The 11,959-nt window shown below is 62.5% G+C and overlaps 1 pseudogene; it reads right to left on the bottom strand.

Annotated features, from left to right (window-relative positions):
• Positions 1 to 8,892: 8,892 nt before the first annotated feature.
• The window catches only part of LOC105509122, a 21,156-nt pseudogene continuing 18,089 nt past the window's right edge, over positions 8,893 to 11,959 (bottom strand).

Genomic DNA, 11,959 nt, shown 5'->3' with positions numbered 1-11,959 from the left:
GGACGCGGCGCCCGAGCTCTGCGCTGAGTCCCGGCCGCCGGCTCTTTATGCCGCCAGCGCGGCCCGTGGGCGGCCGGCTCGCCGAGCCCCGTTTCTCATTGGCCCAGCCGCAGGCTCCCCGCCAGCGCCCCGCCCGCGCCCACTCGGCTCCTGGGCGGCGAAGGTACTGGAGGTCCCACCCCTTGCACACATGGAGGGGCTGGGATGACTAATCCCTCCGCTCCGCACCTCCCACCCCGGGCGGCGGAGCTCATTCAGCCTGCGGGGACCGGAGGGACTGAAGCCGGGCACTGGGAGCCCCTCCTACGCCCCCTCCTGGCGCCGGGCGGGCTGTCATCTCCTGCCTCCCAGGGTCCCAAGGTGGGCTTCCTCCTCTCCACTCGCCTCCCTCTTTGGGGGGCTGGAGGGGCTGGCGCTGGCCACTGCTCTCCTGGGTCCTCACTGCCCCTGAGCCTGTGCCCAGCTGTGCAGGATATGCAGCTCAGCCCGGGAAGGACCCTCCCGATCAGCCTCCTGTGCCCAGGGACTCAGCAACTCTGCACGCACACATGTGAGCTCCTAGATGCGGCTTTGAACTCCCACCACCCCTGCCCAGGTGGTCCCGAGTCCACGTCTTGGGCTCTGTGTGAGGGACACACAGCCAGGCCGAGGCTCTCTCTGCCTGACCCTGGCGTTGGTGCGCATGGTGACACGTACCCGTGTGGCTGTGACTGGACAGGGTTGCCCTGTACCCCCACACCCAGGTCTCTGGTGAGGCCCAATACTTTTCTGTGTTCCCAGGGAAATCTGGAAGCTGCTACCTGGGGCGCTGGGGTTTGGAGGGAATATTAGCCCCCAGTGAAGAGAACTGGGCCCTGAAGCCCCTGGCTATATCAAGAACCTGGCCAGAGGCTCCAAGACTTCTAAGAAGATGGAAGAGGGGAGGAGAGAGGGAGACAGGGAGGGAGGAGGAAGGAGGAAAAGGAGAGGGGGAGGGGGGAGACGAGCAGGGAGGAGGGAGGAGGGCGGTGCTGGCAGCACAGTGCATCAGGAGAGGCAGAGGGAAGCCAAGCTCCATATAAGGAGCGGGGCTCCGGAAGCCGAGACTCCCTCGGGAGGGAGGCCCCTTCTGCCTCCCTGGCAACCTGGCGGGGGTAGGGACGCCCTTCCTGAGTTACTCCAGTGCTGGCTGGATAGGCATGGGTCTCAGGTCCTCTGATGTTACCCGGGCATGGGTGACACACACCGTTCCCCACAGCCAGAGGGCCATGAGCACATCATAGCTGACAATCAGGACACCTTGTCCCCGCTGCCAGCTGCCCTTTCCCTCTCTCTCAGCCACATACATGCTGCACACTCATATCCCCACTCACACCCCCACATACACACTCATAGCCCCCACTCTAACCCCACCCCACACACTCATGCCCTCACTCACAGCCCCCACACACACACTCATGCCCTCACTCACAGCCCCCACACACACACTCATACCCCCCACTCACAGCCCTCGGTTCCCCCCTGTCTTATTAATACTCCCTGTCTTATTCAGGCACTGAAGGGCACACAGGTACCCACTTGCTGGAATCCCCACTCCCTGCCCACCCTCTGAGGCCCCCCCCCACTGGCTCTCCCAGGGAGACCTCTCCCTGCCTCAGAGCCAGTCTGTCTCCTCCTTCCTTCCGCCCCTGGGGGGAATGTCTTTCTGTCAAAAACTCCCCAAAAATGGCTCTCCTGGCATTTCTAATTAAAGGTAAGTGGGCGGACAGAGAAGGGAGGGCGGAGGGGCACCACGGAGCTGGGAGCGGGGAGCCAGGCAGAGAAGCCTCCAGCACAGGGACCTTCCCACTGCTCCACTGCGGAATCCCTGGGAGAGGAGCTGGGTGGGCACATGCGGGACAGGCAGATGCCAGCAGCCTCGGGTGAGTGCGGCCGGCGGTCACCGAGGGCCACATGTCTGGGTTGGGGCCAGTCTGAGCCTGTAGGTGTTGTCTGGGTGCGGGGCACTGACCGTGTATGTGTGTCCCTGTGAGAGCCAGCACTTCAGTGATCGGGGGCCAGCCCCGCCAGGGTTTACAAGCCCGTGTGGCCCCTGACGTCCCCGCCAGGGCACAGCTCTTAGGCCTCTGGCCAGCAGTGGCCTCCAGCTGCCACCCCCACCTGAGGCATCAGCAAGCTGACAAGGAGGCAGGACTGGGAACACGTGAGCCAAGGTCGCAGGTGGTGCCACTGCCTCAGTTCCCTCAGCCGTGTGGAGGGAGCCAGGCCTGGAGAAGGGTGAGTGCCCAAGGTGGCCCGGTGAGCAAGGCAGGGCTGGGCAGGAGCCAGGCCCTTGGTGAGGAATCCTGGTGTCCTCTGCTCGATGCCCCATGGCCGGTCACCACCCCTGTCACCTGCTGAACAACAAGCCAGAAGTGGCCAAGCTGAGACCAGTGGGAGAGCACAGAGCCTGCCCTGGATGGCACGAGGGCAGGCAGCGTCGGGGGTGCCACGCAGAGCCCCATCCTCCCCTCCCCAACCCTCTCCAGCAGGGTCTGCAGAGGCTGTGAATGCTGGCCTGAGCTGACAGGTGACAGGCAACAGCCGCAGCTGCCAGGAACACTTAATCGCTGCCCAATTATCGCCCCAGAAGCCCTCACCAAACCCCCGCACTGCAGCCTGAGGAAAGGAGGCCAGGCTGGCTCCCATCCACCTGGAGCGGGGGCCTCTTCCAACAGGGGCCTGCCCTGCCCCTCTCTCCAGCCCACCCGCACCCCCTGCCCGTCCCTGACAGCCACTGGAGCCGCATGGCTCAGGGGTGCAGGTGGGGGAAGCAACAGGGGAAGGGGATGGAGGCTAAACCTGCACAAGGAAGTCAGGAGCACTTGGGGGACCCCCACTCTCAAAGCCAACCTGGTCTGCTGCTGGGCGGATCTGACAGCTCTGAGGCCCCACCTGCCTGAGAGAAAGGGTCCTGCAGGGCAGTGTGAGGTAGCCCGTGACCCCCAGGTTCTGTTCACGGTTGAGATCTCCACCAGGCTCACAACAGCCTCAAAGGACCTCTTAGTGCTGGTTCCTGAGCCCCTGCCACCTAGGTCCCCAGAGGTGTGGGGGTACCTGCTCTGAAAGGCAGGGACCACCCTGTGCCCTGGCCTCCCTTCTCCTTCTAGGGTGCCCAGCCGCCTCTGCTCCTGCCTGATCAGAGCTAAGGGAGTCAGCTCTCTCCCTGCAGCCTCAGACCGTCTCGGCCCCAGCTGACCCACTCCGGCAGGGCCTTTCTGGATTGCCAGGAGCGTTCACAGGGCAGATGCTGACCTTGGGCATCCTGCTGCTCCCCCAGGCTAGCCCTGCTGAGCTCGGGTGCCGGAAGTTAGCGCGGCTTAGCAGGGAGAGGCAAACACAGGCCCCTTCAGGCCAGAGCTCACGCCCACCCCCACTCACACACATGCGCACACACACGGGCACACGCAGAGGCACACACCTCCCCCATCTCCCCTGCCTCCAGGCTCTGTCCTCTTTGGCAAGAACCCAGACCGCCCCCAACTCTGCCTTAGCCCCCAACACCACCGTCTTCATAAAGGCCCTTCCTCACCTACCCACTGCTGGCCACACACATCTGCCCACCCCACCCTTTGCACACACTCCAGGGCTCCTGCTGTCCTTCCATGTGGGCTGTGTGGAGTGAGGAGCTGGCAGCAGGGAAGGAATGCGGCAGTCCTAGGGGTTGGTTCGGGCACCTGCCCCCCACATGTGACCACTCCCCAGCCTTGTGGCCTCATCTGTCACCACCCACTGCCCCGTGGGACTGGAAGAGAAGAACCAGGCTGCCCTATGCCCTCCGGGTGCCCACTGCTGGGCCAGGCTGCATGGCCAGACCTGGGGGCCAGTCTCTCAGCCACCTGCTCGAGCTGGGTGTCCCTTGCTGTCCAGCCCAGGGCTCCACAGGCTACAGGAGCTGCTGACCTCCAACCTCGCTGGGCTCCCGGGCCCAGGTATCCTCTTTTCATGTTGCCTCTTCCTCACAGGCACAGGGCAAGGCTGTCCCAGCTGCCTGGCCTGGCTGAGTCCCTGCGCCACCCTACAGATGGTGCCCACAGGTGAACACCTGAGCGTAAGCAGGGCCTGGCCCAGAGCAGGCACTGGCAAGGGTCTGAGGTTAGACTGGTTCCTGTTCCATTCCTTTCTAGTCAGGAAACACTGGAGCCTCAGCTTTCCATCTGTAAAGCGGGGGGCAATGCCAAGGCCTTGAGGGCTGGCTGCAGCTCCAGGGCTCCAGGAGCCTCGTCCCTGGCCTCGTGTCACCTGGTCTGGCAAGGTTTCTCCCAGCTGTTCCTGCTGGAGCCTCTCATCAGTGCCACTCTGGAGCCTGAGAAGTGGTTAGGGGGTCCCGCCCTCAGCTCCTCAGGAAAGGTTCTGGGGACTTCCTCGCCCTGCCCACCTCCTCTGTCCTCCGAGACCTGGCCAGCGCCCGCCCCTAGTGTCACTCCTGAGGTGGCAGCACAGACCTGGTGACGAATTGCGGGAGATCTGGGTCCAGCTGGAAGATCTGGGTCCAGGCAGCTGGGAGGACACCTGTACCCTCCTGTCTTCATCCTGAGGGCCGCCTGCAGTGGGGACGGGCCAGGGTAGGCAGACAGCAGAGCTGGGGGTAAGGGTCCCAGTCCACCTCCAAAGCATGGGCGGGGGGTGGTGCACAGCAGGTTAAGGCAGAGCCTGGGGAAAAGACCAAGGAGGCAGAAAGGACTGAGGTGGAAAGTAGAGGGGCAGAGGAGAGGCCGGGGCGCAGCTGATCCTGCTTGGCCACCCAGGTAGATGCTCTCGCCTCAGCTTCCACAGGGGTCCTTAGGGGTGGAAGGACCTACTCCAGGCTGCTGAGTGGGCAAGTGACAGAGGTGAGGTCCTCATTCATCAACCCACCTGCCTAACCCCCAGCTGCTGCAGCCAGACAGCCTCTGCAAGAGCCCTGGAGGGGACCAGAGTGGAATGGGGCAGGGGTCTTGGGAGACCCCTATCAATGATGGGAACAGCGCTTGGTGTTCCCAAGGTGGCACCAAGGGCCGGGAAAGACCCTGAGGGATGAGAGGAGACCCAAGGAGTGGGCTGGCTCTGGCACTGGGCAGAAGATGGAAGCTGATGGCCTGGGGGCCAGTTGGAGATGGGTGCAGGATGGGTGGGCCCAGGGGCCTCCTAGCCCCCCTCCCTCTGCAACCTCCCCAGCCCCCTGGGGCTGCGGGAACATTTTCTTTCTGATCCCCCCCAACCCCACCCCCCCACCCCGCTCCTTCCTTCCTCTTCTCCTGTTGGCAGGCTCTGTGCTGCTGCGTCCTTGTCCCTGGAACAGGCAGCCTGTTCGTTCCGGGCCCCCACACACCAGACCCTCCTCCCTCCTCCCACCTCCTCCCCCCTCCCTCCTCCCTCCTCCCTCCTCCTTCCTGCCTCCTGCCTCAGCGCCTCCCGGTCCAGCCTCCAAGGAAAGTTCTGTATTTTTCCAGTCAGCCTGGCCCAGCTGCACAGGCGTCCCCTCGGGGCCGGTGGGGTCACGAGAGCCCAGGCCTCCACCGACCATTGGCAGACAAGGGACGTGCGCTCCTCACCACTGCCACCCCAGCCATGCCCGGAAGGGGAAATCGAGGTCCGGAGAGGGCCAGGGATTAGCCTGAGCCACACAGCAAAGAAGGCCAGAGCCAGGACAGGAAGTGTGTCTGGGGTCTCTGGGGTCTTGGGGAGACTCCAACCTCCCAGAGGTGTCCCATGAACACTTTCATTTCCTGTGTGACTGTAGGTGGGTCCCCTAAGCCCCCACGCCCTCTCTGGCCTCAGTTTCCTCGCCGAGGAAGTGCTTCGAGGAAGCTCCAGCTCTGGCCTGCCCAGTCGGTGGGTGATTCCGTCAACGAAAGTTCCCGAGACAGGCTTGGCAGGTACTAAGCCAGACAGAGGCATGACTCTGGGAGGGAGTGGAGTACAAGGAGGTGCAGAGCACCCCATAAAATAAGGGGTGGGCATCACCTTGCCCCCACAGGCTTTGCCATCCATCAGCTCCAGCAAGTCGTCCTGCTCAGAGCTCTGCAAAGAACACCCACGGCTCTTTCCTTCCGGGCGCTCTTGCTGGGGGGTCAGGCTGGCCCCTCTGACTGGCACTGCCCACACTGGCACACGGGAGGAGGGCCATCTGGGCACTGTGGGAGCACACAGGGAGACAGGTGTGCTGGTGGGAACAGCAGGTGGGGCTGAGCCCAGGAGGTGCTTCACAGCGGGTTCCTCCAGCCTGGTCTGAGCACAGGACGAAGAACAAGGCACCGCTCATTGTGCATCTCCACGAGGCACCGTGTGACCTCATGTAAGTCACTCAGCCTCTTTGGCCCCACATCCTTGTCCACAGGGGACAGACTGGACTGAGTGGAGGCTGAGGTCCTTCTCAGCTTGGGTGGTGTGGCAGAGGGTGAGGAGGAGCCCATGGGCCCTGGATCACCAGCCTCCCTCCACCCAGAATGCCCCGTCCACGCCACTGCCCGCCACCCCCTGTTCAACTGACAAATGTCCGAGTGTTAACACCTAAGCATGAAGAGTCAGCTTTGCTGTAAGTGTTGTCTGAACCTGAGCCCAACACCGCCACCTCCAGGAAGCCTTCCTGACCTCCTTGTGCCATGTCGATTGAGTCTTCTGCGTGCCTTGGCCTCCCGTGTGTGTGCTACCATTGGAGCCCCTGAGCACAAATGGAGTCTTCCTGCGTGTCTCTGTGTGTGTGTGCATGTGTGTAAGTGTATGAGTGTATGTGTGTGTGTGCATGTGTGTAAGTGTATGAGTGTGTGTGTGTGAGTGGGTGGGCCAGGGTACCCTTCTCTTGCACACCTACTGGCATGTGCCCTGAGCTTGCCCTGGGCACATGGAACATGGTTCTGGCTCCATTGGAGATGCTCTGACCCCCGAGGTGTGTGAGGCCAGCAGTGGGTAGGTGAGGAAGGGTCTTTGTGAAGAGGGTGGTGTGGGGAGCCAAGGAGGAGCTGGGGGGCCATCTGAGTTCTTTCCAAAGAGGGCATAGCCTGCAGGCAGGGGAGATGAGGGAGGGATAAGTCCGGGGCCTGTCTCACCTTGGCCAGGATGCCAACCTGGAGCTGGTGGGGAGGAGGGAGAATGGAGGACAGTGGGGGCAGAGAGGGGCAGGCAGGTGGGGAGTGGCTTTTCTGGGTTTAAGGGTTGTTTAGGGGGCCAGGGCTGAGTGGGAGCTGGGGGTCCCTTGTGTCGGGCTGCCAGCATGGAGCCAGGGAGGAACATGAGGAGGACTTGCCAGGAGCCACTGGAGTCCGGCCTGGGGGGATTGGAGCCTGGCGCTCCCCCACACTGGGTCCCCAGCCAGGCTGTGTGCCCACCCCACACCTCCCTGGACGCCCACCTGGCCCAGATTGTGCTGCAGGAACCCTGAGGGTGGCTGCCCCAAAATCAGGACGAAGGATTCACTGCCAGCTGGCCAGGCCAGACACCCCCAGAGCTGGGGGTTCAGGATGCCCGTGCCAGGGAGGGGGTGGCGTCCAAGACGGCACGCTGCCCCCACCCTGATGGCTGCGCTTTCCTGCTGTTCTCTGCATCTCCATTTAAATCTCTCCCCAGTGCCAGCCAGGCTGCCAGCATCCCCAGCTCACTTCCGGAGCCATAAAAGGAGAGAGACTGAGAATAGCGCGGCTGTGACGCCGCCAGGAGCTCCTCACGCATGCAGACTCTGCACCACCCGCCCGCCCGCCCGCTCTCTGAGGTGCTGGCCTGAAGGGACCCCTGCCCAGCCCCAGCCCTACCAGGAGTGGATGACCTGGGCCCCCCGGCTGGGAGGTCAGGGGCCAAGAGTCACACAGCCCTGCCTTGGCTCCGGTATGACACCGCAGGCTGCTAGGCTCCCGGGATTTGGCATCACCATCCCTGCTCCTGGACACTGGTCCCCGCGAGGGCATGGCCGCACAGGAGGGGTGCAGGCAGCAGAGGGCGGGGGGAGACACTCCTCTCCCAAGAGGTCCTGGCCCTGCCCAGTGGCCCTTCAGGCTCCCACAAATCCCTTCCCGAGGCGGAGCGAGCCAACCCTGCGGTGGACATGGCTTGGGGCACACAGAGGGGACAGTCGCTGCCTACTGAGCACCAGCAGGTTCTGGGAGTTGAGTCAGCTTCTCTGCATGGTCTTGCCTACCCTGGGAGATGAGGGAGATGCTGAGACCCAGAGGGCAGAGCCTCCTTTTCGGGAGGTCCCAGCACCTCGTCCCCAGACACCATGGGTGCCCACATCTGCCCTGGGCACCCCCAGCTCACTCGTGAGGCTCAGCAGTGGGGAGTGTGTTGGGACACAGGGCTGGCGGCTTGGGTGGTCACGCTGGTCCCTGAGCTCAGAAGGACTGTGCTGGGTTTAGCACTATGCAATTTTGATTCATTTTTGGACAAAGGGCCTCTGTTTTCATTTTGTGCTGGACCCCAGCCATTATGCCACTGGCCCCTCCTACCAGGGCCTCCTTCCGGATCCCAGGGTGGGGGTGGGGAGCCCACTGTGCTGTGTGTTTCTGGAAAAGCAGGTGGCAGCAGAGGTCCTGTGGTGAGAAAAGGAGGGCCCTGCTATGCACCGGCCATCTTGCTGAGTCTCAGAACGGCTGGGAGGGCGATCGGTGTCACCCCACTTTACAGATGAGGAAACTGAGGCACAGAAATGGCAAGGGGTGTGCCCGGCAACCCGGGTCATAGTGAATGACTGAGCTGTGATTTGTACCCAGGCTCTCCCGGCCCTGAGGCCGCCAGTCCTCAGCCTGCTGCCATCTGCTGCTCCCAAGAGCCAGGCCGGGGTCCTCAGGAGCCCTTCTGAGCTGACCATGGGGCAGCCAGCTGGGGAGGCTCAACTGGTGAGACGCCTGGGCGGTCTGCGTGGGCAGGACCAGGGCCGGTGCTCCCATGTGAGCCCATGTCCCTCTATTGCACCTTGGTCCTAAGGTGCATCCGGTGGCAGACCTGGGTCCTGGGAGGGCATGGCAGGCTGAGGGGGCTGCAGAGCCCTGGGTGGGCCAGGGGAGCCCAGGGGTGGAGAGGCGGCTGGCAGAAGCACATCCATCTCTCTGGCACCGCCTGATCACTGCACGCTGGTGCTGAGCCTCTGAGCAGCGTGGTGGTGGGTGGGTCAGGGAAGGTCAGGCTGGGGTCAGCACCTGCCCTGGCCACTGGGCTTCTCTCACTGTCCCCGGAAAGGGGACGGAGAGGGGCCTTCTCCTCTCCTTTTTTCCCTCTCCCAGGTCAGTCAACTCTGAGGCCCCGAAGGGTCAGGAATTGCTGAGATCACAGAGGAGGGGGTGCAGCAAGCCTGCCCTCTGCTCCCCACTCCAGGGGCTGTGAAACTCCAATGTCACAGAGTCCTCTAAAAATGCATTTATTCCTTCCTGGGCCAAGTCAGACTGGGGATCAGATCCCAGTGGAGGGGCAGCGCCTGAGGGTGTGGCCTGCCCAAGAGAAGAGCAGGGTGCCTCAGGGGCAGCAGAGGAAGGTGGGCTGTGAGTTCAGGCTGGGTCAGGGCACTGAGCCGGGCAGGGGCTGCTCTGCTCACAGCTGGCAAGCCTGGACCCATGTGCAGGTGTCTGCAGGAAGGGCTCTGGGACCCCAGGCTGTCCTCAGGCTCCCCGGACTCTGGCAGCTCAGGCTGTTCTCCTGGGCCGGGTCCTGCCAGCCCTCCCTCCGTCCTGGGTCCAGGCCTGAGCGGACGCCTTTGAGGCCTGCACGCCACCTGCTGGCCGTGCCCCGCCTCACGCGGTCTCCAGCCATCCCTGACTCCCTTTCAGTGGTCCCTCTCTCCATCTCTCTGCCTACCCCCCCACCCACCCCTGTCTCTCCCTGCCCCTGCCTCGTCTTTGTCATGCCTCTCTGTCCCACTCTGTCCCCCTCTGTCAGTCTCTAACCCTTTCTGTCCCTCTCTGGCTCCAGCTCTTGGCCCTCCCTAAGGACAGTGGCCGTGCTCCTCACCCCAGAAAGAGGAGTGGAGAGGGGCGGCCAGGCCCTTTCAGGGCGTCCAGATGGAGGCTGTGTCTACAGACTGCTGACCCCAAGAGGAGAGGGGGAGCAGGTGAGGGCCAATACGGGGGCAGCTGTCTCACTGCCACAGACACTCTGTCCCCAGAGCTGGCGGTCAGGGAGAAGGCACAGGGTCAGAGGGGTGCACACCCCTCCAGCTTCACCCTTGGATCTGCACCCCACCCCACAAGCATGCCCCACTGAGCTCCAGAAATGTGGGCCTCTCCACAGCCCCCAGCAGCCTCTGCAGGCCCCAGACCCACTCCTGGAGACTGAACCCCACCTGAATGCGCCCCTTTCCTTTCCAAAACCTCCAGGACTAAAGCCTCAGCCCTCCACCTGTCCTCCCTGCCTGGGGGAGCTGAGAACAAGCACCTGAGTGTCTTGGTTCCCACCCAGGCCTCCCCTACCCTGACAGCCCCGCCCCTCATCCCAGGGAGCTCCTCCTTCCTAGAGCACTGAGGCTTTCCTCGGGGCCTGCCTGCCACCCACGGTCCCCCTCAGATCTGAGGTGCCCCGTTCCAGGGTCTGTGCAGGCCTGGGAGATCTGGAGACCCTCAGGGTGGAGGTCAGGCTCCCCCGGACACTAAGCTCGGCCCTGGGAAGTCAGGTTTTCCATATGTGGGACAGAGACCCGGAGACTGACAGAGAGAAGGAAGTGAGATGGGCAACTGGGGCAGACAAGCGGCTTCTCAGTGCCCAGGCATTGCCTGTCCCCCAGAGCACAGGATGGGGACATGGAGAGCCCAGGGCCCCCAGTCCAGTCTCAGGAGCCCTAGGAGCCCACCCTTGCCAGAGGCAGAAGGCTAAGGTGTGTGCGTAGCCACTGGAGAGTGCACTGTCGCCCGATTTTCATAAGCAGGAGCTGCTCCAGGAGCCGTGAATCTCCCAGGAGCCCTGCGACTGGCCACGGGAGGGACGGGCCACACCCTACATGCCTTTCTCACCCAGAGGCGTGCTCACCAAGGTCTACCGCTCTCCCCCCAGTGGCTCAGGCTCAGACCTGAATGTCCCATTTATAAGTTGCCATAATTATTGTCACAACCACTTCATCCCACCCCACTGCCAGTCATCACCTGCATCACCACCATCAAAACCACCAAGTCTCCCACCACCACAACTATCACCACTACCACCACCATCATCCCCTCAACGGCCATCAACAACGTGGCCTCCTGGCACTATCACCACCATTATCATCTTAATTGCCATCAGCACCATCACCACCATCCCAACTACCATCATCACCATGGCCTCCCATCACCACCACCCCAGCACAGCCCCTTCCACCGCAGCCATCATAACCACACTCTGCATACTACCCCAGACCGTGAGCACCACCCCACCTTCGTTCTTGTCACCGACATTTCCACCCAGGAACTCCGTTACATCCCCACCACACCCACCATCTTACCTGTAAACTTTGTATCATCATCTCCACTTCTACCAACCTCATTTTCTCCACCACTACCCCAGGTGGTCCTACCACCACCAGCAAAACCACCACTTCAACTCTCCGTCAATGCAACTGTCACAGCCAGCACCACCAATGATTTCCATCACCACTGTGTCCACCGCCATCAACCCATAACCCTGACCTCCCACTGTCACCACCCCATAGCCATGACCTCCCACTGTCACCCCCCATAACTGTGACCTCCCACGGTCCCCACACCATAAACATGACCTCCCACTGTCACCACCTTCATAACTGTGACCTTCCACTATCAGCGCTTCATAACCATGACCCCCCACTCTCACCACCTGATAACCATGACTTCCCACTGTCACTACCTCATAACCATGATCCTTCACTCTCACCACCTGATAACCATGACCTCCCCCTGTCACCACCTCATAACCATGACCCCCCACTCTCACACCTCATAACCATGACCTCCCACTGTCACCACCTCATAACCATGACCTCCCACTCTCACCACGTCATAACCATGACCTCCCACTGTCACCACCCCATAAC

The sequence above is a fragment of the Colobus angolensis genome, unplaced genomic scaffold (assembly GCF_000951035.1).
Source record: "Colobus angolensis palliatus isolate OR3802 unplaced genomic scaffold, Cang.pa_1.0 Scaffold17, whole genome shotgun sequence".
Lineage (NCBI taxonomy): Eukaryota > Metazoa > Chordata > Mammalia > Primates > Cercopithecidae > Colobus > Colobus angolensis.
The sequence above is the reverse complement of the archived record's forward strand: the minus strand, read 5'-3'. Positions and strand labels throughout refer to the sequence as shown.